We start from the raw sequence: 25,349 nt of genomic DNA, 5'->3' as shown, positions 1-25,349 counted from the left end.
AAGATGCTTACAAGAAACAGTTCTCTCAATACATAAAGAACAGTGTAACTCCAGACATGATGGAGGAGATGTATAAGAAAGCTCATGCTGCTATATGAGAGAATCCAGTCTATGAAAAGAAGCCCAAGAAAGAAGTTAAAAAGAAGAAGTGGAACCGTCCCAAAATGTCCCTTGCTCAGAAGAAGGATCGGGTAGCTCAAAAGAAAGTAAGCTTCCTCAGAGCTCAGGAGTGGGCTGCTGAGAGCTAAACCAAACAATTTTCTATGATGATTTTTCAGATATAGGCAATAAACTTACAGACAGAAACTAAAAAAAAAAAAAAAAAAGTACAAAAAGGAGCTGGTACTATTCCTTCTGAAAGTATTCCAAACAACAGAAAAAGAGGGAATCCTCCCTAACTCATTTTATGCGGCCAGCATCATACTGATACCAAAACCTGGCAGAGACACACACAAAAAGGAAATATCAGGCCAATGTATGAGATTAACATCGATACGAAAACCCTCGATAAAATATTGACAATCCAAATCCAGCAGCACATTAAAAAGCTTATCCACCATGATCAAGTCTGCTTCATTCCGGGATGCAAGGCTAGTTCAACATGTGAAAATCAATAAATGTAATCCATCACATAAACAGAACCAATGACAAAAAACACATGATTATCTCAATAGATGCAGAAAAGGCCTTCAGTGTAATCCAACACCCTTCATGATAAAAAACACTCAATAAACTAGGTATCAATGAATCGTATCTCAAAATAATAAGAGCTATTTATGACAGATCTGCAGCCAATATCATACTGAATGGTGAAAAGCTGGAAGCATTCCCTTTGAAAACTGGCACAAGACAAAAAAATATCCTTTCTCACCACTCCTATTCAACATAGCATTGGAAGTTCTGGCCAGGGCAATCAGGCAAGAGAAAGAAATAAAGCGTGTTCAAATGCGAAGAGAGGAAGTCAAATTATCTCTGTTTGTCATTGACATTATTGTATATTTAGAAAACCTCATTGTCTCAGCCCCAAAACTTCTTAACCTGATAAGCAACTTCAGCAAAGTCTCAGGATACAAAATCAATGTGCAAAAAACACAAGGATTTGTATAAACCAGTAATAGACAAACAAAGCCAAATCATGAGTGAACTCCCATTCTCAATTGCTACAAAGAGAATAAAATACCTAAATACAACTTACAAGGGATGTGAAGGACCTCTTTAAGGAGAACTACAAACCACTGCTTAAGGAAATAACAGGACACAAACTAATGGAAAAACATTCCATACTCATGGATAGGAAGAATCAATATCATGAAAATGGCCATACTGCCCAAAGTAGTTTATAGATTCAATGCTATTCCCATCAAGCTACCATTGATTTTCTTTACAGAATTAGAAAAAAGCTACTTTAAATTTTATATGGAGCCAAAAAAGAGCCCATATAGCCAAGACAATCCTAAGCAAAAAGAACAGAGCTGGAGGTATCATGCTACCTGACTTCAAACTACAAGGTTACAGCAACCAGAACAGCATGGTAATAGTACCAAAACAGATATATAGATCAATGGAACAGAACAGAGGCCTCAGAGATAATACCACACATCTACAACCATCTGATCTTTGACAAACCTGACAAAAACAAGGAATGAGGAAAGGATTCCTTATTTAATAAATGTTGTTGGGAAAACTGAAACTGGACCCCTTCCTTACACCTTATACAAAAAATAACTCAAGATGGATTAAAGACTTAAATGTAAGACCTAAAACCATAAAAATCCTAGAAGAAAACCTAGGCAATACCATTCAGGACATATGAATACGCAAAGACTTCATGCCTAAAACACCAAAAGCAATTGCAACAAAAGCCAAAATTGGCAAATGGGATCTAATTAAATCAAAGAGTTTCTGCACAGCAAAATAAACTATCATCAGAATGAAGAGACAACCTACAAAATGGGAGAAAATTTTTGCAATCTCTCCATCTGACAAAGGGCTAATATACAGAATCTACAGGGAACTTAAACAAATTTACAAGAAAAAAGCAATTAACCCAATCAAAAATGGGCGAAGGATATGAACAGATACTTTTCAAAAGAAGACAGTTATGTGGCCAACAAATATATGAAAAAAAGCTCATCATCACTGGTAATTAGAGAAATGCAAATCAAAACCACAATGAGATACCATCTCATGTTCATTAGGATGGTAATCATTAAAAAGTCAGGAAACAACAGGTACTGGAGAGGATGTGGAGAAATATAAATGATATTACACTATTGGTGGGAGTGTAAATTAGTTCCACCATTGGGGAAGATAGTGTGGCGAGTCCTCGAGGATCTTAGAACTAGAAATACCATTTGACCCAGCAACCCCATTAGTGGGTATAATCCCAAAGGATTATAGATCATTCTACATGTGCATCTAGACACATGCACATGTATGTGTTTTGGCAGCATTATTCACAATAGCTAACACTTGGAACCAACCCAACTGCCCATCAGTGATAGACTGGATAAAAAAAAATGTGGCACATATACACCATGGAATACTATGCAGCCATAAAAATAGAATGAGTTCGTGTCCCATGCAGAGACATGAATGAAGCTGGAAACCATCATTTTCAGCCAACTAACACAGGAATAGAAAACCAAATACCACACGTTCTCACTCATCAGTGGGAGTTGAACAATGAGAACATATGGGCACAGGAAGGGGAGCATCACACAGTGGGGTCTGTCAGGGGGTGGGGGGGCAAGGGAAAGGATAGCATTAGGAGAAATACCTGATTAGATGGCTGGTTGATGGGTGCAGCAAACCACCATGGCACATGCATACCTATGTAACAAACCTGCACATTCTGCACATGTATCACAGGACATAAAGTATAATTGAATAATAACAATTTAAAAATAATAGTTGTTTTCCATAAACTGAGTGAAATCAACATCATGTTATAAAAGAGATGCCAGGAATTATTCAGCATATGTTTAACAGATGATGCCATTTTTATCCACATATATTCATTCCACATGACTTTTTTTCCTCTTCGTTTTGAAAACTCAGTAGTAAGGATTACCCACTATGAAGTCATTTCCATATTATTATAATTACATGCAAAGACATTCAGGTAGATTTTATTTACACATCTACATATTTATTTATTTTCCAACTTATTTACACTTAAATCAGAATTTTAAAAGTAAAAAGAAAAGTAGACTCTAATTTTAAAAACTAAATAAACATGCTTTCATTAAGAAGGTAAACTGGACCTTTTATTTATAGAATAACTATAGTACTCGAGTTGAGCTATCTGCATTAAAAAGTAGATTTTTTTTCTGGTCTTAAGCATTCAACTTTTTGTTATACTGTGTGTGTGTGTGTGTGTGTGTGTGTGTGTGTGTGTGTACACCTATGCATCACTTAACAACACAGATATTTTCAGTAATGCATCCTTAGGTGATTTTGTCCTTGTATGAACATCATAGTGTGTACTTACATAAACCTAGATAGTGTAGCCTACTACAAACCTAGACTACATGGTATATAGGCTGTTGCTCCTAGTCTGAAAATCCATATAGCATTTTACTGTACTGACTACTGTAGTCATTTGTAACACAGTGGCAAGTATTTTTATATCCAAACACAGAAAAGATACAGGAAATATATGGTATAGAAGATAAATAACAGTATACCTCTATAGAGCACTTCATGAATAGAGCATGAAGGGCTGGAAATTGATTTGGTGAGTCAGTGATTGAGGGATGAGTGAATGTGAAGGCCTAGGAAATTACTGTACACTACCGTAAACACCGTACACACAGGCTATACTAAACTTACAAAGACTTACAAGCTTTCTTTCATCAATAATAAATTAACCTTAGTTTATTGTAATGTCTTTACTTTATAAATCTTTTAACTTATTCACTTGTTTTTAAAAACGTTTCACTTAAAACACAAAAACATTGTATAGCTGTACAAAAATATTTTCTTTCTTTATATCCTTACTCTATATATTTTTTCTATTTACTTTTTTTTACATTTTAATTTTGTTTTTGTTAAAAACTACAACACAAGCACACAGATTATCCTAGGTCTACACCTAGTGAGGATCATCAATATCACTGTTCTCCACTTCCACATCTTGTCCCACTGCAAGGTCTTCAGGGACAAGACCTGAAGCTGGCATGAAGCTGTGCTCTCCTATGACAATAATACTTCTCCTAGAAGACTTTCCGAAGGACCTGCCTAAGGCTGCTTCACAAGTAACTTTTATTTTTTATAAGTAGGAGGTGTACACTCTGAAATAATGATTAAAACATAGTATAGTAAATGCATAAATGAGTGACATAGTCACTTCTTGTTATTTTCAAGTAGTACGCACTGTACATAATTCTAAGTACTATACTTTTATTACACAACTGGCAGCAGAGTAAGTTTCTTTACGCCAGCACCACAGCAAACACATGAGTAATGCACTGTGTTATGATGCGATGATAGTTATGAGTCATGAGGGGCTACGAAAGTTTCACCTCTTTTATAATATTATGGTACCACCATCATACATGCAGTCCTTCATTGACTGAAGCATCCTTATTCAATGCATGACTGTATATGATATCTAGAATAGACAAGGTTTCTCAAACATCAATGTGCATACAGATCACACCTGGCAATCTTATCAAATGCATTTCTAATTCTGTAGGATTGAGTGAAGCTTGAGATTCTTTTGGTCTCACATACATTATTTAATCCTCGCGATATGCCACTGTAGTTTAAAATAACCACCATTCCCATTTTGCACGAGAAAATACAGAATTTAAGTAAAATGGTTCATAATCACATAGCTTACAACTAAACTATTTCTCATATATTTCATATTCTCAAAACTGATATCTTTCTTCTTCTTCAACTTTTATTTTAGATTCAGAAGATACATGTATAAGTTTGTTACCTGGTTATCCTGTGTGATGCTGACGTTTGGGGTATGAATGATCCCATCACCCAGATACTGAGAATACTACTCATTTGTCAGTTTTTCAACCAGTGCTTCCCTCCTTTCCTCCCTTCCTCCCTCCCTCCCCTCTTTAGTAGTACCCAGTTTCTATTACTGCCATCTTTATGTCCTCAAGTGACCAATATTTAGCTCCCACGTACAAGTGAGAATATTGGTATTTGGTTTTCTGTTCCCGCATTAATTGTCTTAGGATCATGACCTTCAGCTCCATCCATACCACTGTAAAGGACAGGATTTCTTTTTTTATGGCTGTGTAGTATTCCGTGGTGTATATATGCCACGTTTTATTTATCCAGTCTACAGTTGATGGGCATCTAGGTTGACTCCATGTCTTTGTTATTGTGAATAGTGCTGCGATGAACATATGAGTGGATGTGTCTTTTTGGTAGTACTGAGATAGAAATTCAGTAGAACTAGTTTCCAAGACAACAGGTCACAAGACCCCACTGATAAGAGAGGATACAGTAAAGAAACCAGCCTAAACCAACTAGAACCAAGATGGCGGTAAAACTGACCTTCACTGCTCCTTATATGCTAATTATACTGAATTTCCATAGTAAACATACATCCCCTGTCACCATGGCAGTTTTTGTTTACCATGGCAACCACTGGAAAAAGCCTTACATGATAAAGAAAAGGAACTGCTCCCTGGTTCCTGGAAATCCCTGCATCTTTCCATGAAAAGCTTATGAATAACCCTCCCTCTATGCATATTAAACATAGTAACACTGCTGACCTAAGACCCCCCCAGCATGTCTTCTCTCTGAGACTGCCTTGCTCCACCTGTGGAGAAGTATTCTCAATAAACTTTACTTTGGCTTTCCCCTTGTGATTTGCTCCTGAATCCTTTCTTTTACAAAATCAAGAACCCATCTCCCATGACCCCCTCAAGGTCCAAGGGTCTGCCCCGCATCAGTATGATTTTTGTCCTTTGGATTTATACCCAGGAATGGGACCAATGGGTCAAATGGTAGCTCCCTTTTAATTTCTTTGATAAATTTCCAAACTGCTTTCCACAGCGGCCAAACTAATTTATATTCCCAGCAACAGTGTATAAGCATTCCTTTTTCTCTGCACCCATGTCAGCATTTGTTGTCTTTTGACTGTTTAATAATAGCCATTTTGATTGGTGTGAGATGATATCTCATTGTGGCTTTGATTTGCGGTACTCTGATAATTAGTGATGATGAGCATTTTTTCATAGGTTTGTTGGCTGATTATGTCTTCCTCTGAGAAGTGTCTGTTCATGTGTTTTGCTCATTTTTCTAATGGGGATGTTTTTCATTTGTTCAATTGTTTAAGTTCCTTATAGATTCTGGATGTTAGACTTTTGTTGAATGCATAGTTAGTGAATATTTTCTCCCATTCTGTTGCTTTTCTGTTTACTCTGTTGATGGTTTCTTTTGCTGTGTAGAAGCTCGACAGTTTAATTAGGTCCCACTTGTCAATTTTTGCTTTTCTGTTGCAATTGCTTTTGAGGACTTAGTCATAAATTCTTTCTCAAGGCTGATATACAAAATGGTGTTTACTAGGTTTTCTTCTAGGGTTCTTACAGTTTGAGGTCTTACATGTAAATATTTAATCCATCTTGAGTTAATTTTTGTATATGGTAAAATGTATGGGTCCAATTTCATTTTTCTGCATGAGATTCTGCCTTGTTAATGCTCTCCCAGGTACTGTTGGAGCTGCTAGCCTGAGATACCACCTTCGCTACCGAATATGTAGAATAACTGTTGCCAACATAAAAAATCATAAACAGCTGTAGTTACATGAAGTTTACATTAAGTAGTATTAAATTAAACAGCTCATTTTATTTACAAATGGACAATTAACATCACTAAATATAAAACTAGAAGTTATTTTTAAATCAATTCCAGAATGACTCTCATTTTCTAGTAATGACATAAAATCATACAGTATGCACTGGACAGAAGAAAGTAGTTCAAGGTTGCAGTGAGCTATAATTATGCCATTACACTCCAGCCTGGGTGACAGCACAAGCTGCTGTCTCCAATTATAAATAAATAGATAAATAAATCCAAAATAAATATATCTGTACGTGTTATTCTCTCCCTTTTTAGTTTCTGACATTGTTATTTTTCTCATCTTTATTCTGAATTAGTCTTGGCAATAATTTATCTATTTTATTGGCTTTTTAAAAGAACCAGATCTTGCTTTATTAACAACCCTACTTTGTTGTTTTCTATTCATTCAGTTCTGCTTTTGTTTATCTCCTTTCTACTTCTTTATGTTAATTTTTTTCTGTAGCCCCTAGAGTTTACTACTTTGTTCACTTACTCTTAGTCCTTAGTGTTTACTAGTCATTGTATTTATTGCTAATTTTTTTAATCTTAATATTGAATCCTGTATTTTGGATAAAATGTGTTTTTGCACCTCCATTTCTAAAACGTTAAAATGTATGTTTTTAATTTATGATTAATCAAAAAGTCATCCAGATAAATCTCTTAAACTGTTGAGATTTTAAATAAATAAATACATCAATATATATTTACTGCCAATTCTTTCAAAGTGAATATACAATTTTTTTATATTTTGATCGAAAATACATTCTGTATGTTTCCTACTTACAGAAATTTTTTTAAAATGTGGCTTACACATTAGCAATTTTTAAAATATCCTATTATCTTCCAAAATATATATTATTAGCAGTATTGTCCTAATAGTTTAGGAAACAGAAATGGAATTGATTTTCTTCCCCAGGAAAATATTAGATTGATGCAAAAGTAATTGTGGTTTTTGTCGTACTTTAAAAATATGGCAAAAACTGGTATTATTTTTACACTATCTAATACAAATTGGGTAGACATACGTAGAAGACAAAAAAAAAGTACAAAATATATCAGAAATAATGGACAAAAAACTACACTCCATTTAGGACTCCCCAGAAATTATGTTAATAGGTAAATTTGATCATACATATAAGGGGCACAGTCTTCCATTTTATTCAAGGTGTTCACACAGGAAAAGATAGGCAGATCTGATAGGCAAAACCATCATTAGATCAGATTACTATCACTTAATAAGCTAGGTACCCAAAGCCAAAATAAAATATTGATACACAGGGGACAGGTAAGGACATACTTTATATTGATTTTCCCACCCTACTGATGCCTGCCACATCCCTGCATTTCATTAACTTGGTCTATTTGGGGTTCAATGTTTTATATTTCATATGATTGCCCTGTTATGATACTTTTTAATCTGAAAGGACATATCTTCTCTCTCATTCTTTGTCAATAGTGTCTTGGCATTTTTGCACATTTCTCCATGTATTTTTTAGTGTCAACTTGGTGAGCAAATTACATAAATCATAAGGATTTGCATCTGATAAAATGCTGCTATATGAAAGAGGTGATAGAGTGGACGATTCCTTAAATATTGTGAGACGTGGTTTCCTGTGCTCTTTGCCTCTTGAAAGCAGAGCCTGGGCTGCCATGCAGGGACTTTCCTTTGAAAAGTGATGCCAAGAAGCAAGAGTGAGGGAGGCAGCATGCATCAGTAGGGAGGGAAAATCAATGTGAAGTGTGTCCTCCAGTTAGTCTACACAGCGGGCAACTTGGACTAGATCCTACCATGATCCTCTAAGGAACCATGTATAATATACTTGTGAATTGTCTGACCAAGAAACAGAAGGGCGGTGTGGGGGGGGGATTTCTTCTCCAATTCCTATAATCATGGGTTGCCATTTTTCATGTTAGTTCCTGTCCCTTTCCAGGCTATGCTTGGGTGCATAAAGGAAGATGTCCTGCCAGTATCCAGTGGTCTTGTCAGAAATGCCCTGGAGCAGAAAATTAAAGAGGAATAGTGCAGCTAAGGAAGCTGACTCTTGGTTTGACTTAATCTGGTGGCTAGAATAAAAGGTGTATTAGAGTCCAAGAATGCCCAATACCAGAACAACCCGAGATTCTCAGACCAAAATAAAATTTAAAAAAGACATTAGATGGGATGACATATATATGTCTGATTTTATCTATACCGTGATATTATGCTGGCTTTCTGAGTGTGATATGGTTTGGATGTGCCCCAAACAAATCTCATCTTGAAATGTAGCTCCCATAATTCCCATACATCATGTGAGGGACACAGTAGGAGGTAATTCAGTCATGGGGATGGGTTATTCCTGTACTGTTCTCATGATAGTAAATAAGTCTCACGAGATCTGATAGTTTTATGAACGGGAGTTCCCCTGCACAAGCTCTCTCTTGCCTGCTTCCATGTTCATCTTCTACCATTCTATCATGATTGTGAGGCCTCCTCAGCCATGTGGAACTGTGAGTCACATCCAGAAACTCAAAAACAGCTACACAAGACCTTGAAAATGTTTAGTTAGAGTTTTAATGTCATCATCTCTCCTTTCAGATGTATCACTTTGCCACCTGCACTTGGAAGGCTTTACTCCTTATCTCTAGCTTATCACTTACAATTTATCAGCCTTGTTTTAGCTGCACTTCATTAATCTGTAATGAATTTAAACATACGGTCATATTCAGGTAATTTTAATAATTCGGGGCAAAGGTGGCAAAAGAATGAACAAGTTATGAACAGAAATTCTTTCAGTCTTCTAATAAGTAATTTATTTTTAACATTGAGGATATGATTATATTGTTTATCTTGAGGTGTTTTAATTACAATTTATAATTTGCCTACCTTCAAGAGTACTTAAGTTATGCACAATAAGCATGTTTGCACATTTAGGAAAATAGGTTAGTTTAATTTTCAATGTTAGAGGCTATTCTTTAACAAAATTATAATGGTTCAAACCCTTTAGAAAATTCTACAGTATAATTTCTATCAGTTTCTTCATACAGGCCAAATTTTTTTTGGGGGGGGAACTTTCAATGAGAAATTAGTTTACACAAGGCAAAAAACTGGGGAATAGTCAAATTTTAAGAAAAAACTAATAAAAAATTTAGAATGACAACTTGTAGGAGCCAGTGGACAGATAAGGATTCCTAACAGATGAGATGAGGAAGCTGGCTCCGTTTCTTGGAACACCATTGTGTTTTTCTCTCCTACACATACCATTATTGCTTTCTGTGTACATCACAAGGATCATATCTGCCTGATTCACTACACAAGATGTGATACCTTGGACAGATTTGGCAGGATAAGCATGCAAAATATGTGAACTAAATTTCCCAACTCTTAGTGTTCTGTACCAACATACCCTTGTGTCATTTAAAGTCCACCTGAGGTGCTATCTTTTAAATTACAGATATGCATACCATCTTTAATAGTAATCATCTGTCGAGTTCACTAACAATATTAGTGATGCATTTACTTTTGTTCAAGAGTATTACAATAATTACTTTTCTACCAGACCAATTTTTAATTACTTCAAATATATTCATGTAATTCAAAATATGCATTCAAGAAAACAAGCCCTTCAACAAAAAGGATCTCCCTGTTTTTGTTTCCTAGAATATTCTATCCATGAATGTAAATATTTCCACTAACAATGAAATTGAAACCATTCATTCAAATGGTAATTTACAAGCAAGGGGAAGTAAGCTATGTAAACCCTTGTAATTGATGGACCTTACTTATATAGCCTTTCTGAGGGTGCTTTTAATTATGTTTGTTCACAGTCCTGAACTGTTGTTTATAATATTTTCTGTTAATAATTTGAAAAATATGCTAGCACTTCCTGATGGGAATCTGGTTTTTAACCAGCCAAGTGTAAACTACTCTAATCTTTTCTCTGTCAATTAACTAAAAAATCCACATCCAAAATAGGCCTGACACTAAAAGATACTTAGTGACAGTATTTATCTTTAACACTGTTGAGTAAACCCAAAATCCCAGTTTGGAGATACACAGTGTCTTTGTTCCAATAATGATGAAACACCTAAGAATCTAAATTTGTTTCTGAATTTCCTGTTTTCATTTTAAGACAAATTATGCTCAGCTGCACAAACAAAGTAATTGACAACAGAATTTCAGTAGGAAGAAAGAATGTTTTCAGAATTATGGAAACCTCTCAAGAGAGAAATGTCTAATAGCCATAGCAGAAGTGTATATTCAAGAGTCATGGAGCTGAAGGAACTTCAATATAAAAATGTCATTTTCTAAGAATAATGCTGCCTAATTCTACTTAAAAAGCAAAAAAAATATGAAAGGTTATTACCAAAAGGGTGTTAACCAGATGTTCACAATCTCTATACAGAAGGAATGTCTGTGACTTAGAAGGCAGAACAGCCACACACAGAAGGTTACTAAATCTTGGGAAGGTTAAGAAGTGAAGATGTGAACAGCATTTTAAAGATTAATTAAATTTCATCTATCCATGAAACTTTAGGTTGGAAGAAAGGCAGGCTAGATTGATATCCACCTTACAACCTTCTTTCTTTCTTGTTTTACGAAGCACTTGCTTTATTAATAAGTAACATGCTAAAAATTGCAATGGAAATGATTTTCTTGGTTGCAAAATAATATTCTCAATTTGTGCATCTTAACTGGGTCAACACTGAGAAATAATGGGGATGATATCGTTCAATACATCATATATAATGACATACCTTGGAGTCAGAAAGTTGTGAACTCAAACTCTGCCCTTTTCTCACTGTGTGGCTGGAGCAATTTGCTTAACTTTGAAGATGTGTTCTGAAGCTTAGCAAACACAAATGTTAGCAACGAGCCCAGCATCACACCTGGGAGGAGTGAGTTTTTGTCACTAGTTTCTACGTTGGTTTCCCTAGTTGGATTGGATTCCATGAGGGCAGTAGTATCTTTTACTGAAGAGTCAATCTTAGAGGCCTAGCTTACCATAAATATGCTTTGAACTCATGTTTAATATCTGTCATTGTTAGAAAGACGATAGTAAAACTGTATGCCAATGCCTGCCTGCCAAAAGCCTATGACAAATAGAATTTGAGAAAAGAAATTCATAAGCACACTGTGAATTGGACACTCATAAAGAGGAATAGTTTAATGTCACTTAAAAGCAACAACAAAATCTTCAGTAAGTGAATATCAGAGGATAACAGCAAAACCTCAAAGGCTGACAAAATGTCCAAAGTCATTGCTGAAAGATATCTCTAAAGGGTAACACAAGAAAATTTAATAAACTGATTACAATGCCATTTGAGACATTTGTAGTATTTTCTATCTTTCCTAAGTTGCTGGGGTAAGGCAAATGTGATTCTCTTTCAGCAGATAATTGCCGGAAACAGGCCCTAAAACCTCGCAGAGATAAAAAAGATATGTCAGTACACTGAAAATTTAAAAGCAAACTAAAATAAAACAAAATATATGACATGTTTTTTCCTGTTGAGTACTATGTGTTTAAAATACAGTATTTTATGTACACATACAAGTGCCTACATATATGTTGCTTAATTAAGGGAAATCTTGTAAGTAATTAGATTTGTTCATGAAATAAGCTTACGATGGTTTCACCCACATATTCAAAATATTTATAATGTTTTCTGCTAAATGAGTGATATAATTATTGTTTGATGTTTATTCTTCAACATGATGTATTAGTAATATTTCTGTATACTATTAAGATATATGAGCTAACATCAAAATTAATAAGAATTCGACATTAGCCATATCACATACTGATTCCTCCTCTGTATGCCATATATTATTTCCCTTTGTTGATTTCATTACTGGCTATAAACCTCTAATTGTTTTATCAGAATTATGCCTAAGGTAGCAAAAATGTGATTGCCATAACATGTTGGAATAAGTCAACTATGATATGAACATCTTTATACCAGATCATCTAGAAGAAAAAAAAATACCATTTAGTAAAATATAATCCTTAAATGTGTTACTCTTACAAATTGCAGAATGACGAATCTAAAAATATCACAACAAGAAATAAGAAATAAAAGAAAGGTCTCCACTATAAGATGCTAGCTATCTTTCTTTCATTAGTGTAGGTATTTCAGCTTCAGGCAAACCCTTGTTATGCAGAGCAATCTTATCCTGGTCTAGGAGCACTTGGATGTACAGTCCAGAGACTGCCTTGATAGGGACAGGAGAGCCTACTTCATTTCTTAGGAGGTAGAAACATTTGTTTTAGATTTATCATTACTAGAAGTATTCATGTGCCTAACATCCAATTTTTCTTGAAACACTATCTTCACCAAATGGAATATGCCTCTAAGTCCACAACACTCAAAGCTGTATTTAAACACACACACACACACACACACACACATTTTTAAAATTTTTATTTTAAGTTCAGAGGTACAAGGGTAGGTTTGTTACTTAGGTAAGCCTGTGTCACAGGGGTTTGTTCTACAAGCCTAGTACCCATTAGTTATTTTTCCTGATTTTCTTCCTTTTCTCACCCTCCACCCTCCAAAGAGCCCCAGTGTGGGTTGTTCCCCTCTGTGTCCATGTGTTCTCATCATTTAGTGCTCACAAACATTATTAGCTAACTCTAACTATGGAAATGATAGATTTTTTTAAAATTTGAAATTATAGGTAATTATAAAGAAGAAAATTACTTTCAAACCTATCCCCAAGCAGATAATATCAGGAGGACATAGAGAACAAAAGCAGAAGAAACATTGTTTCTATAGCTCCTGGTCACATCTTCACCACTGGACACCTACTTCGCTCACTTAACTAGAGAACGTCTACACACAATGAGTGCAATTCCCTCTCATCTTGTCTACTCTCAAGGCATGTTCTGAAGGACGTTGTTTATATCTTGCCAAATTGTATTCTCACTAGTCTGTTACCACATTTGTCTCTTCCACTAGACTGTAAGCTCCTCAAGAGCAAAAGCTGCATGTTTTGTTTTGTTTTTCTTTAAATACCTAAAATCAAATTGTAATGACTGGCAAATATTAGATTCTCCATTATTAAACTATTGAAAGGATGAATGAGTGAAGGGACCCCAACTCCTGGGTTCTTTCAATGTAGTAATCAAGTCAAATTGTTCCTCCATAAGCCTAGTTATTTCCTACATGACACTTGCAGATGACTAGAACATTCCAGAAGTTTAATTACAGCTAAGATTTTTTCTCAATACATTGGCTTTTTATAGCAGTGATTAACTGAAGCAAAGGAGAATCTGTCAAGGTGTCTATCTAATTCTGTGTTGCAACAAATTTCAAAAACGAACGTTTCATTAAAGTGATTACATGCAAATAATTACTATTCACGAAATATATTGGCGATAGGTAGTGTACAAATTGTACAAATGCCAATATACAATTATAATAGAAGCCTTTTTATCTGATATGATAGGGTATAACTGGTTAAAAATTGGTTAAGGGCCGGGCGTGGTGGCTCAAGCCTGTAATCCCAGCACTTTGGGAGGCCGAGACGGGCGGATCACGAGGTCAGGGGATCGAGACCATCCTGGTTAACACGGTGAAACCCCGTCTCTACTAAAAAATACAAAAAACTAGCCAGGCGAGGTGGCAGGAGCCTGTGGTCCCACCTACTCGGGAGGCTGAGGCAGGAGAATGGCATAAATCCGGGAGGCAGAGCTTGCAGTGAGCTGAGATCCGACCACTGCACTTCAGCCTGGGCCACAGAGCGAGACTCTGTCTCAAATAACAAACAAACAAACAAACAAAAAAACAATTGGTTAAGATGGTAAGTTTTTTAAATGGGTGAATATTCATTTCTTAATCTTTTTATTTAGGAAGAAGCATTTTCAAAAATATTTAAAGTAGTTGTCTAATAATTGCAGTTTTGAATAGTATTTCTTGTATGATACACCAGCTTTACATTTCCTACAATTTCCAATTTTAATATTTTAAGGTGAAATAGCAACCTAAAGACTATTGAGAAGTAATCCATGTGCAAAATCCTTCTAGATATCTTTTACCATCTACTGACAAATTTTACAGTTACTTAACAGCACCAGATTCTACATTTTTGTCTCCTGTTTTTTGGTAATTAGACTTACTGAGTCTCCCCAAGACATTCTGCTTGGTTATGATGGAAATAACAGCTATCTTTCTGTACATATTCATGTTTCATTGGTTTATATAATATTTAATTAAATTCCATAATTACAAGAAAATTACAGCTAGAATAAAATCATTTTGGAATAAAAACAACTTACTCTTAGAAAGTATACAAAAAAACAGAAAGGATGCTGGGCATTTAGAAGAGTACCTCATTATTGGCAAGTACTCGGTGTGCCACAGACATTGGTGAGGGTGATTTGGCAAAGGGATTGGGAGAGCCAATTACATGGAGATGGGTTAGGAGACAGTGTCCTGGGGTTCTAATGTTCTGATCCTCAACATCCATTAACAATCTGAAACACTACTTAATTCCATCCTGGCTCATCTATCTTGCAAAATGCTCACAGCTTCCCTCTCCTCTCACTCTAGCTGCCTTGAATCGAGTCTTCTCAAGATTTGAGAACTAGTGCTTCTCTAGTTTTCTGTGCTGAAAACGAATTTTCTCACCAATTTTTCACAAACCTATATTACACTTGTAAAGCACAGTTAAGTTACAATAAGTTACAATAATAAAAAAGACAAAATACGAGGGCATTTTAAATTGTGAGTTCAACAACAAAATTACTCCGTCATGTTGCTATAAAAGTTTCTAAACATTTCCTCTCAATTTCTATTCTTATTTCCTTATAGACCAGGAACAAGTCTACAGAACAGCACTGGTTTGCAAACTACACTTGGGTAGCACTTATCTAGACCAAACCCATAGATTAACTACATTTGTATTTGTATATGGCATTTGTATGGACAACATGATATAAAATACACTTGAAAAGCAGACATAGAAAAGGAAAACTAATAACTTTGTAATTGCTCCAGACCAATCTGATTCATATTTTATGTACCAAAGTTGTGAGTTGTTTTTCTGTTGCCATGAATCCCCAAGCTGAAGGTCACATAACCTGAACATGCCTAGATGAACCACGTATGCAAATAGAGGTGTAATCTAAGTGCTCAAGCCAATGAACAGGGACTGAATTAAGAAGATGGACATCACATGGTAGGACACAAGATCCAGTCCGACTGGGCCCTGGTGTCACCCCCATGGGCAGGATTCAGTCAGATCATGCCATCCAGCATCATGTCATAACAATCAGATCATGTCTCATGGCCATATGCTTATAAGATCAGACTCAGCCCACAGCTGGTAGAGACAGACTGGAGCATTTCCTGCTGTTTCCCTGCAAGTCGACTCACTGCAAAAACCCAGTGCTTCCATGTTTGCTTTTACATTGTGGATGTGCAAACAGACTCATTCTGGTTCTGTAACAACTTTTCAAGGTAAAATTGAGTATTTTCTTCAGATAGATAAATTTCTTTCATCCAGTTTTGACTTCCATGAGTAAAAACAATAGGATTCTGGGAACACATGGTTTTATGCTAAACTGTGGGTGAATATTTTTTCAAAATAATGCTGTTAAGAAAATTAATAATATTAAAATATAAGTATATTTATTTTTAAAGAGGTGGAAAATGAAGGTAATTGAGAAAAAATTAAAGATATTCCAGCTTTAATCAGTTAACTCTCTATTTTAGTTCATGACAATGTGATCCTTCTTTGCTAGCTTTTATTTTGCATTGTGCCTCACAAAGAAATCATACAGAACAAATTCTTCCTTATTTGGGGGCTTATTTTCCATTGCAGGTTCATATGTAAGTACAAATATATGCCCACATCAGAAAATAATCTAGATTCTTCCCTTCCATATGTGTGCCAACAAAAGGGGAGAAGAGAATGAACTGATTTTAAGTTATTCAGAAGGGCACGAGGGAAAATTTGTAATATGAAAACAATAAATATGGGAAATATTGGGCTAGAGCTCAAAGAGGCAAGGGATAATGTCTTTTTAAATACTATGGCAAAAATAAAAATTCCCTAAATTATTGGCTACTTATGCATTTTGTTTGGTTGACCATTCACGGATAGTTTAAATGTAATGTTTAAATTGTGCTCTATCATCATTACAAAGCCAGCTCTCATGCCAAAATAAGTCCCAAATACTTTTGTTCTGAATTAAATGAAATCCTGTAATCACAGTTATAACAACATCTGTCTGACATTAAACAGTTGGCTGCTAAAAATAGAGAGTTTCTTTTCATCCGCTCTATAAAATCATAGACCTAGGGATAAGTCTTCAAAGTACCACTCCTCCCCGAAACTTCAAATACTAAGTAGATAGTTCTAAAAGTGCTATAACATTTACCAGTTTTAACTTGTCATAAGTTTAGATATCTTTGTTACTTTCTCATTTGTTAATAGGAGAAAAAAAAATCCTAAAATCTTTTGATTTAATTAACTCATGCTTCCAGAATATATTTTGGCCAATAGAATTTTCAAGCATACCTTGTGCTTTGCTTTATTGCACTATGCAGATACTGAATTTTTTACATAGTTAAGGTTTGTGGCAAGCTTTTATCAAGAAAGTCTTTTGTCAGTGCCATTTTTACAACAGCATGGATTCATGTCTCATCTCTGTGTCAAATTTTGTTAATTCTTACAATATTCCAAACTTTTGTAATTATTATATCTGGTATGCAGATCTGTGATCAGTAGCCTTTGATGTTAACAATTGTAATTGCTCCAGGGTGCTACTAGCCTTGTACATATAAAATGATGAACTTCATCAATAAATGTGTGTGTTTTGACTACTCCACTCACTGGCCATTCCCTAGTCCCTGTGCCTCTTCTCAGGTCTCCCTAGTCCCCAGTAAAGTGACATTATTAAAATTAGGCCAATTAATAACCCTACAATGGCCTCTAAGTATTCAAGTGAAAATGTCTTATTTTAAATAAAAAACTAGAAACAATTAAGATTAGTGATGAAAGCATGTTGAAAGCTGAGATAAGCCAAACTAGGTCTCTCATGACAGTTAGCCAACTGAATGTGAAGGAAAAGTTCTTGAAAAAAATGAAAAGTGCTACTCCAATAAAGACACGAATGACAAGAAAGTGAAACAGCCTTATTGCTGATCTGAATTTTAGGGATCTGGATAGAAGATCAAACCAGTCACAGCATTTCCTTAAGCCAACGCCTAATCAAGAGGAAGGCCTTAGTTCTCTTCAATTCTATGAAGGCTGAGAGAGGTGAGGAGGCTACACAAGGAAACTCTGGAGGCTAGCAGAGGTTCATAGGTTGAGGGAAAGAAGCTGTCTCCATTACCATAAAAGTTCAAGCTGAGGCAGCAACTGGTCATGGAGCAGCTGCAGCAAGTTATCTAGGAGACCTAGCTATGATAATTGATGAAGATAGAAACACTAAACAACAGACTTTCAATGTAGATGAAATAGCCTTCTTGTAGAAAGAGATGCCATTGAGGACATTCACAGCTGGAGAGGAAAAATCAATGCCTGACTTCAAAGATTCAATAGACAGGATGACTCCCTCATTAGGGGCTAATGAAGCTGGTGACTTAAAGTTGAAGCCAATGCTCACTTACCATCTGAAAATTCTAGGGCCTTTAAGAATGATGCTAACTTTACACTGTGTTCTAGAAACAAAACAACAAAGCTCAGATGTCAGCACTACTGTTTACAGCATAGTTAACTGAATATTTTAAGCCCACTGTTGAGACCTACTGTTTAGAAAAAAAGATTCCTATCAAAATATTACTGCTAATTGACAATGTACCTAGTAACCCAGGAGCTCTGGTGGAGATGTATTAAAAAGATTAATGTTGTTTTCATGTTTGCTAACAGAACATCCATTTGGTAGCTCATGGATCAAGGAGTAATTTTCACTTGTATTTCAAGTCTAGTGTATTTAAGAAATACATTTGATAAGGCTATAACTGCCATTGATAGTGATTTCTCTGATGGATCTGGGCAAAGCAAATTGAAAGCCTTCTGGAAAGAGTTCACTCTTCTGGATGCCATGACAAACATTTGTGATTCATGGAAGAGGTCAAATATCAACATTAAAAGCAGGTTGGAGAATGTTGATTCCACCCCTGATGGATTTGAAGTCTTCCTTCAAGACTTCAGCAAAGGAAGTAACTGCAAAAGTGGAAGAATTAGCAAGAGAACTAGAGTTAGAAATGGAGCCTGAGTATGTGACTGAATTGCCGCAATCTCATGAAAACACTCGAAAGGATGAGGCGTTTCTTCTTACAGGTGACAAACAGTGGTTTCTTGAGGTGGAATGTAATCCTGGAGAAGATGACGTGAACACTGTTGAGATGACAATGGAGGATTTGGAATATTACATAAACTTACTTTGTAAAGTGGTGGCAGAGTTTGAAGAAGTTCTGTGAGTAAAATGCTATTGAATAACATCGCATGCTACAGAGAAATCTTTTGTGAAAGATTTGTGAAAGTTAATCAATACAGGAAACCTCATTGTTTTCTTTTATTAAGCAATTGTCACAGCCACCCCAGCTTTCAGCAACCACTGTCCTGGTCAGTCAGCAGCCCTCAACACTGAGACAATACCCTCCATCAGAAAAAAACAGTAAAACTCTCTCAGTGTTCAGATGATCATTAGCATTTTTAGCAATAAAGTATTTATTAATATATAAACATTTTTTAGCCATAATGCTATTGCACACAAATTTTAAATGCACTGAGAAACCAATTATGTTGTGTGACATTATTGTAATGTTTGCTTTACTGTGGTTGTCTCTACCTGCATCTGCAGTGTCTCTAGTTTACTTGTATAATATACGATATGATAATCAATTCTTCTCTTTGGTTTTTGTGTTTATTCATTAATGTGTTGTGTTTATATGCAGAAATGTCCCTGGGATGTACATATTTTATTACCTCTCCTTGTAAGTCAAATTCTCAAGGTCCTTAATCATTGCTTATTAGTTGTGAGCTTCTTAAAATATTTCCTTTTTGATGTGTAATTTCTAACATTTGCACTTGTTTCTCTAATCAGTGTAAGTACAAATTGTTTTATAGTTGATTTCTGCAAAAACTTTTAACTGAAAGGCTAAATAAAAAAAAATACAAATATTCCTGTGTTGTAATTGCTGAAGTCTAAGTGAATGTGACAATGAATATTTTGTACCACATAATCTTGACCTTCCCTCCTGTCTTCCAAGTAAATGACCTGGTTAGTCACAGAGTAGTCACAAGTACCTGAGGTCTCTTGATGATATCCTTGCTTTGAGAAAACTTGGGTTTAAGCATCAAATACTTCATATCAAGGTTTTTGAATTATTCATTGAACTCTGGGTTTTCATAGTGAAGAACTAGTAACACACAAGTAAAAGTGTGCAGACTACAAGGACAATGTAAGGTCAAACCTTACTCAGAGTCTTACAGTAAAATGTATCACTACCAAAAATGTATTAATTCTATACTTCAAAAACAAAAACTCCTAATCAATATTTTCCTCATTTAAAAAGGTCAAACAGGAGCAGCAAGAATCACTTGGGCCCTGTTTTAGGCAGCCCAGGAAAGTTCTGTAAGTCTTGATGCTGAATTGGTCAGGGTTAGTGCTTCTATAAAGGAGAGAAACATGCCAGATTGAGGAGCAGGGTAGGTTTACACTGGTGCCAGGGCTATTGTAGAACATCCTTACATCTCAGTTTTCACTGACTCTGCTGTGAAGTCCTTCTGCCTTAACTGGAAACGATTTGCTCTAAGAAAGATTGGCATTTTCTGTGGATGTGAGTGATGCAGTCATAGTAAGCCATCATAAAATAATGTACTGGCCAGTGTACTAGGATAAATCCTCAGTCTAAAACACAGAAACTGAAGTGGTTTCAGTCTATAGAAAAAGGCATGTCTTGCTGGACAGCTTTGTTTTCATAACTCTGTGCCACATTTTATTCTTGGACTTAATATAATGTTAAGAGCACTGTAATCTTTATATACCTGAATATATTTCCTTTTGTCTTTTTTTTTTTTTTCCATTTTTAAGAGGATTGATGTTGTAACCTGGTTAAATAAGGTTTGTGCTAATGCCTTCTTTTAAAATTCTTCCCCCTCAGGAGCACATTTGACGAGTTTACTTGATACTGATCACAGGTTTGTTCAGCTTATGCAATGCCAAGGAAGGGTAAATAAGAAAAAAATAACGTCATTAGGAAAGATTTTTCTGAGAAGTAAAGAAGAGTGTGATAGGTACGAAATGCTTGTATTCCACTTGTTAGCAACAATGAAAAAATCATTTTTAAATTGAATGTATAGTATATATATCCACAGCAATAGAATCAGGATTTCTCCATAGTTGCTTAAATAATTTTATTTCCCACAATTCCTAGGGAAAGCATATGATCTATGTAAATTATATTCACTATAAAGACTTTTGAGGAAAAACACCCAAAGTAACAAAAATATTATTAAAAGTCAACAACATATGTTTCCTATATAATCTTATAATATTTATATGGGCAAAAGGAAATTAGGCATGATTTAGGACTATGGATCTAGCAAGATGACGCTTTAATTCTGTGTATGACTCACCACTTCTCTGTACAAAGGTGTCACATGGATGAGGAAGCATGCCTGTTCTTTCACAGCCACGCATGTGCACACACTCCTCCACGCCACCTTCCCTTTACCGTTCCCTAAATTGAAAGTCATCCTGTTACACACAGCCTATAGCTTGATCTTTCCTCACAAGCTACTTTTTATGTTTTAATTCTCCCTTTGTATATTTTTGCTTCTTTCTCTCTTTAATTTAAATGTATTATCCATGGATAAATGTGCCAACTTAAACTTCACAATCTTGAGTGCACAAAATGAGAGTTGAAATCTCTGGGTCAGTATTTTCTCATGCATAGGAAACTATGTGGTATCCTTCTGGGCTCCTTCCCTTGTGCCAGTCTTTTCCGGGTTCTAATTAATGCTTTATTTTTTCAAGCTCCTGGCTGAACAGTCAATTCTCATGGACTGCTGGATATTCTACTTGGTTCCCATTAAAAGTTGTGCTGAGACGTTTAGCTTTCAGTTCTCCTAGGTCTTGAAGCACAGAATTACTCTCCCTAAGTCAATGCATAATATAACAGAAGCCACCCACGTCAAATGTTCCAATATGTGAGTAGTTCAGCTCCAATTACAAGTCGAGATATATAATCACCAACTCCAAAATTGCATTGAGAGAAAAAAAGGAGAAGGGGAGAGGAAGAAGGAGGAGGAGAGAGGGAAAAGGGGGAGGGGAAAAGAAGGATTGTGAAGGCCAAGTACTTTGGTTTTTAAATTTTCAATAAAATAAGTGAACAAATAAATAAAAGAATTTCTCCCAGAAGATGGGGCAAAAATATTTTTTAAAGCGAAAGGAGTATTTAGAAGAATAGATGATCAATTCAGAAATGTACAAGGTTACCCAATCCAGCAAATGAGAAAGGGCAAGTAGAATAGGAAATAATCTAAGGAATAAAAGGAAAATGTTTTCTAAAATAACAGAAAGTCACTAACCTGAAAGTAAAAGAAGAAAAAAAAAAGGACCCATACAGTAGCAGAATAGATAAACAAAAATAAAAATACACTCAAACACATGCTCATAACATTTCCAAGATAAAAACAAAAAGTCATAGAGCGTAGAATAAAAAACAGTTCTCCACAGGGACAAGAGTCTGATTTATTTCAGACTTTTCATTGCAGCAAAGAATGCTTAATGACGATGAGTATGTCTACAGAAAAAGGACCACAAACCATAAACCATTCATAAGCAAAACATTCACCATATACCAAGGCAAAACAAAGACATTGTTAATTAGGTGTGTCGTCCAAAGCATAGCTCACAAGCACTCAAGCTGAATAAAACAAGAAAGAATCCCACAAAGTGGAAACTGTGAGAGCCAAGAAGAAGAGAAATTAAGTTTGGATGAATAGAAAGGAGTCAATGATGACAGCTTCAGAGTATGCCTTAAAGAAGTTTCTCCATTTTAGGACATTTGACAAGTAATATAATTAGGAACCAGATTATTTTAGAGATATGGTTGAAGGCCACACTCACTTCATTTGTCAAGATAAATGAAATGCAGTTGGAAATTCCATGGGAAATAAAAGCAGCACATGATAATCATAAAATAAATATAAAGATGAAAGCATGTTATTGTTTTGAACAGTTGATGGATGATAAGAAAAGGGATATTTGATCTTGATGCTTAGAACATTCTCTTTTGAATGGCACAAACTTAGTTCTAGAGTGTTATGTATGATCCAATCACACTCAAGGACTCTGCAATATATGATATTTATGTAGTCATAACATTATTTGTTAGTTTTAAATTTTGGAACTAATGTACGGACAAAGTAATGGAGGGTTAATTGATAGTACAGAACAGCATTTAAGTTTTGTAAACTATGCTAATTATTTGTCTAACACATATTTATGTCAAGTATTGCTCTAATAACTGTGGATTCAACAGCAAAAACAGACAGAATGCCTGGCCATGTGAAAGTTCACATAGGGGAGAAAAGTAATCAAATTAGTAAAACAGATATAGAATTAAGTTGGATAATAGGAAATGTTATGGTGAAAAATAAAGTAGTATAACAAAGAGGAGTGAGGGTGCATGGCTATTTTATGAAGGGATGTAAAGCAAGTGCTCTCGAAACTTTCATCAGAATCCTAAATACCAGAGAAACAGCCACAAAAAAAGGCACTCTAACAGTGCATCCAATGACCAGTGCATCAGGAAATGGTCTCTCATGTTTGAGTCCCAGCAAGAAGCCTGAGCCCAGAGAAAAGGCAATGGGTGAAGGGAAGTGAGAGCTGATATCCCAAGGAAAGGCTGAGGCCAGGTATTATCAGAAGGGTCTTGCAGGTCATGCTAAGGAGCTAGATCTCCTGAACACAATGGGGGGATGATTTCATCCCCTATATAAATTGGGGACTGGGAGAGGAAGATGATGTATGGAGAAAGGGATTCCTTGGGCTATATAGCAGGAAGGTAAGAGACACAGTTCAGAAGCTGATGGCTCAAGAAATACAGCTTAAAAATATCATTTAAAGTTATGGAGGTGGCCGGGCGCAGTTGCTCACACCTGTAATCCTAACACTTTGGGAGGCCCAGGGGGGCAAATCACCTGAGGTCAGGAGTTCAAGACCAGCCTGGTCAACATGGTGAAACCCCATCTCTACTAAAAATAAAAAAATTAGCTGGGCATAGTGGCGGGTGCCTGTAATTCCAGCTACTCAGGAGGCTGAGGCAGGAGAATCGCTTGAACCCTGGGGGGCGGAGGTTGCAGCAAGCTAAGATCATGCCACTACACTCCAACCTGGGCAAAAGAGCAAAAGAGCCAGACTCGGCACAAAAAAAAAAGTTATGGAGGTAACCAGTATAAGAATAAATATAAGGATAAAAGTTTTTTGTTTGTTTTTTGTTCCTGTTTTGTCTTGTTTTAAAAAAGAAAAAGAAGAGGGAGGGAAGAAAGTGTAAATCAGTTAATTGCTTATCCTTCATAGCTACTGATAAAGTTATATAAAGCAAGAAAATGTGTATTAAAATAGTGCAAATAGTAGTTAGACTAAGACTGAGAAGAGGATTGCTATATTTCATTGCATATCTTTATTTGGTATGTGGATTAATTCATCCTGTGCATGGCTTTCATGATATTTTAGTTTTAACTTTTGTAAAAAGCAATACCAAAACTCTAAATATTCAAAGTTTGTGAAGTTGAGAGGAGAAAATTTACATCAGTTGGAAATGATGCTTTCTGCTTTATCAAGCACATTTACCACAATTTGCCAGTTGAAAAGCCATATTAGAGATCATAAGCATAGAAATGTAACATTTTCTTAGATTATAATCTCATTACAGCATGTTCACAGAGACTTTTATCTCAAACCCAAAAACACATATTTCCATGTATCGGGAATACAGTTCAACAAGGAAAAATATCAAAAGTCTTTCTACCTGCTATTAGCAATTTTTATATTTGCAAACACTCTGCATTAAATTGATTTGGAAGACATTTTCTAGAATTATTTTCTTCTTATAAAATCTGGATGATACACATAATTAGGTAAGAATTCATTATCATCTTTGTTTATTCCTGCTGACCTTCTAACTATAAGAACAAAAATGGGTGGAAAATAGGTTCAAAACCTGCAGAGCATAATAGAAGTGAAAATAAAGTACCAATTAACATCAGCAATGTCACAATCACCTCTAAAATGCCTTTGAGCTCATCATTTTTGACATAGCTTGAAAAAGCTTGCATTGATTACCAAAATAAAACGAATGAGAGCATATTTTAAATATCCATTTCTCATCTTAAACTATTTTGCATTTTTGAAGTGGAAATGTTTAAAGACATTTTTTAAACATCTAAGAAATATTGTGCCAATACATATTTTGAGAGAAAATTTACTCCGAAGATACTTCTTAGCATCTAAAATGAAAGTGTATTTATAAAAGTTATTTTCAAATCACTGTTCTTGATGTTGATGTGTACATCAAGTGATTATATGATGCCT

At 35.4% G+C, this 25,349-nt stretch overlaps 1 protein-coding gene and 1 pseudogene across 2 annotated transcripts in view; one reads left to right on the top strand and one right to left on the bottom strand.

Annotated features, from left to right (window-relative positions):
* Positions 1-248, top strand: part of LOC105505832 — a 1,086-nt pseudogene extending 838 nt beyond the window's left edge. The window contains exon 2 of the transcript XR_001000818.1: positions 33-248. The product of XR_001000818.1 is annotated as a 60S ribosomal protein L5-like (transcript). The remainder of the gene's footprint in view (positions 1-32) is intronic.
* The window catches only part of GPC6 (glypican 6), a 1,213,294-nt gene that overhangs the window by 719,278 nt on the left and 468,667 nt on the right, over positions 1-25,349 (bottom strand). The window lies entirely within an intron of this gene.

Source organism: Colobus angolensis, unplaced genomic scaffold (assembly GCF_000951035.1).
Source record: "Colobus angolensis palliatus isolate OR3802 unplaced genomic scaffold, Cang.pa_1.0 Scaffold13, whole genome shotgun sequence".
In the NCBI taxonomy this organism is placed as follows: Eukaryota; Metazoa; Chordata; class Mammalia; order Primates; family Cercopithecidae; genus Colobus; species Colobus angolensis.
This window is presented reverse-complemented; position numbering and strand designations above follow the sequence as displayed.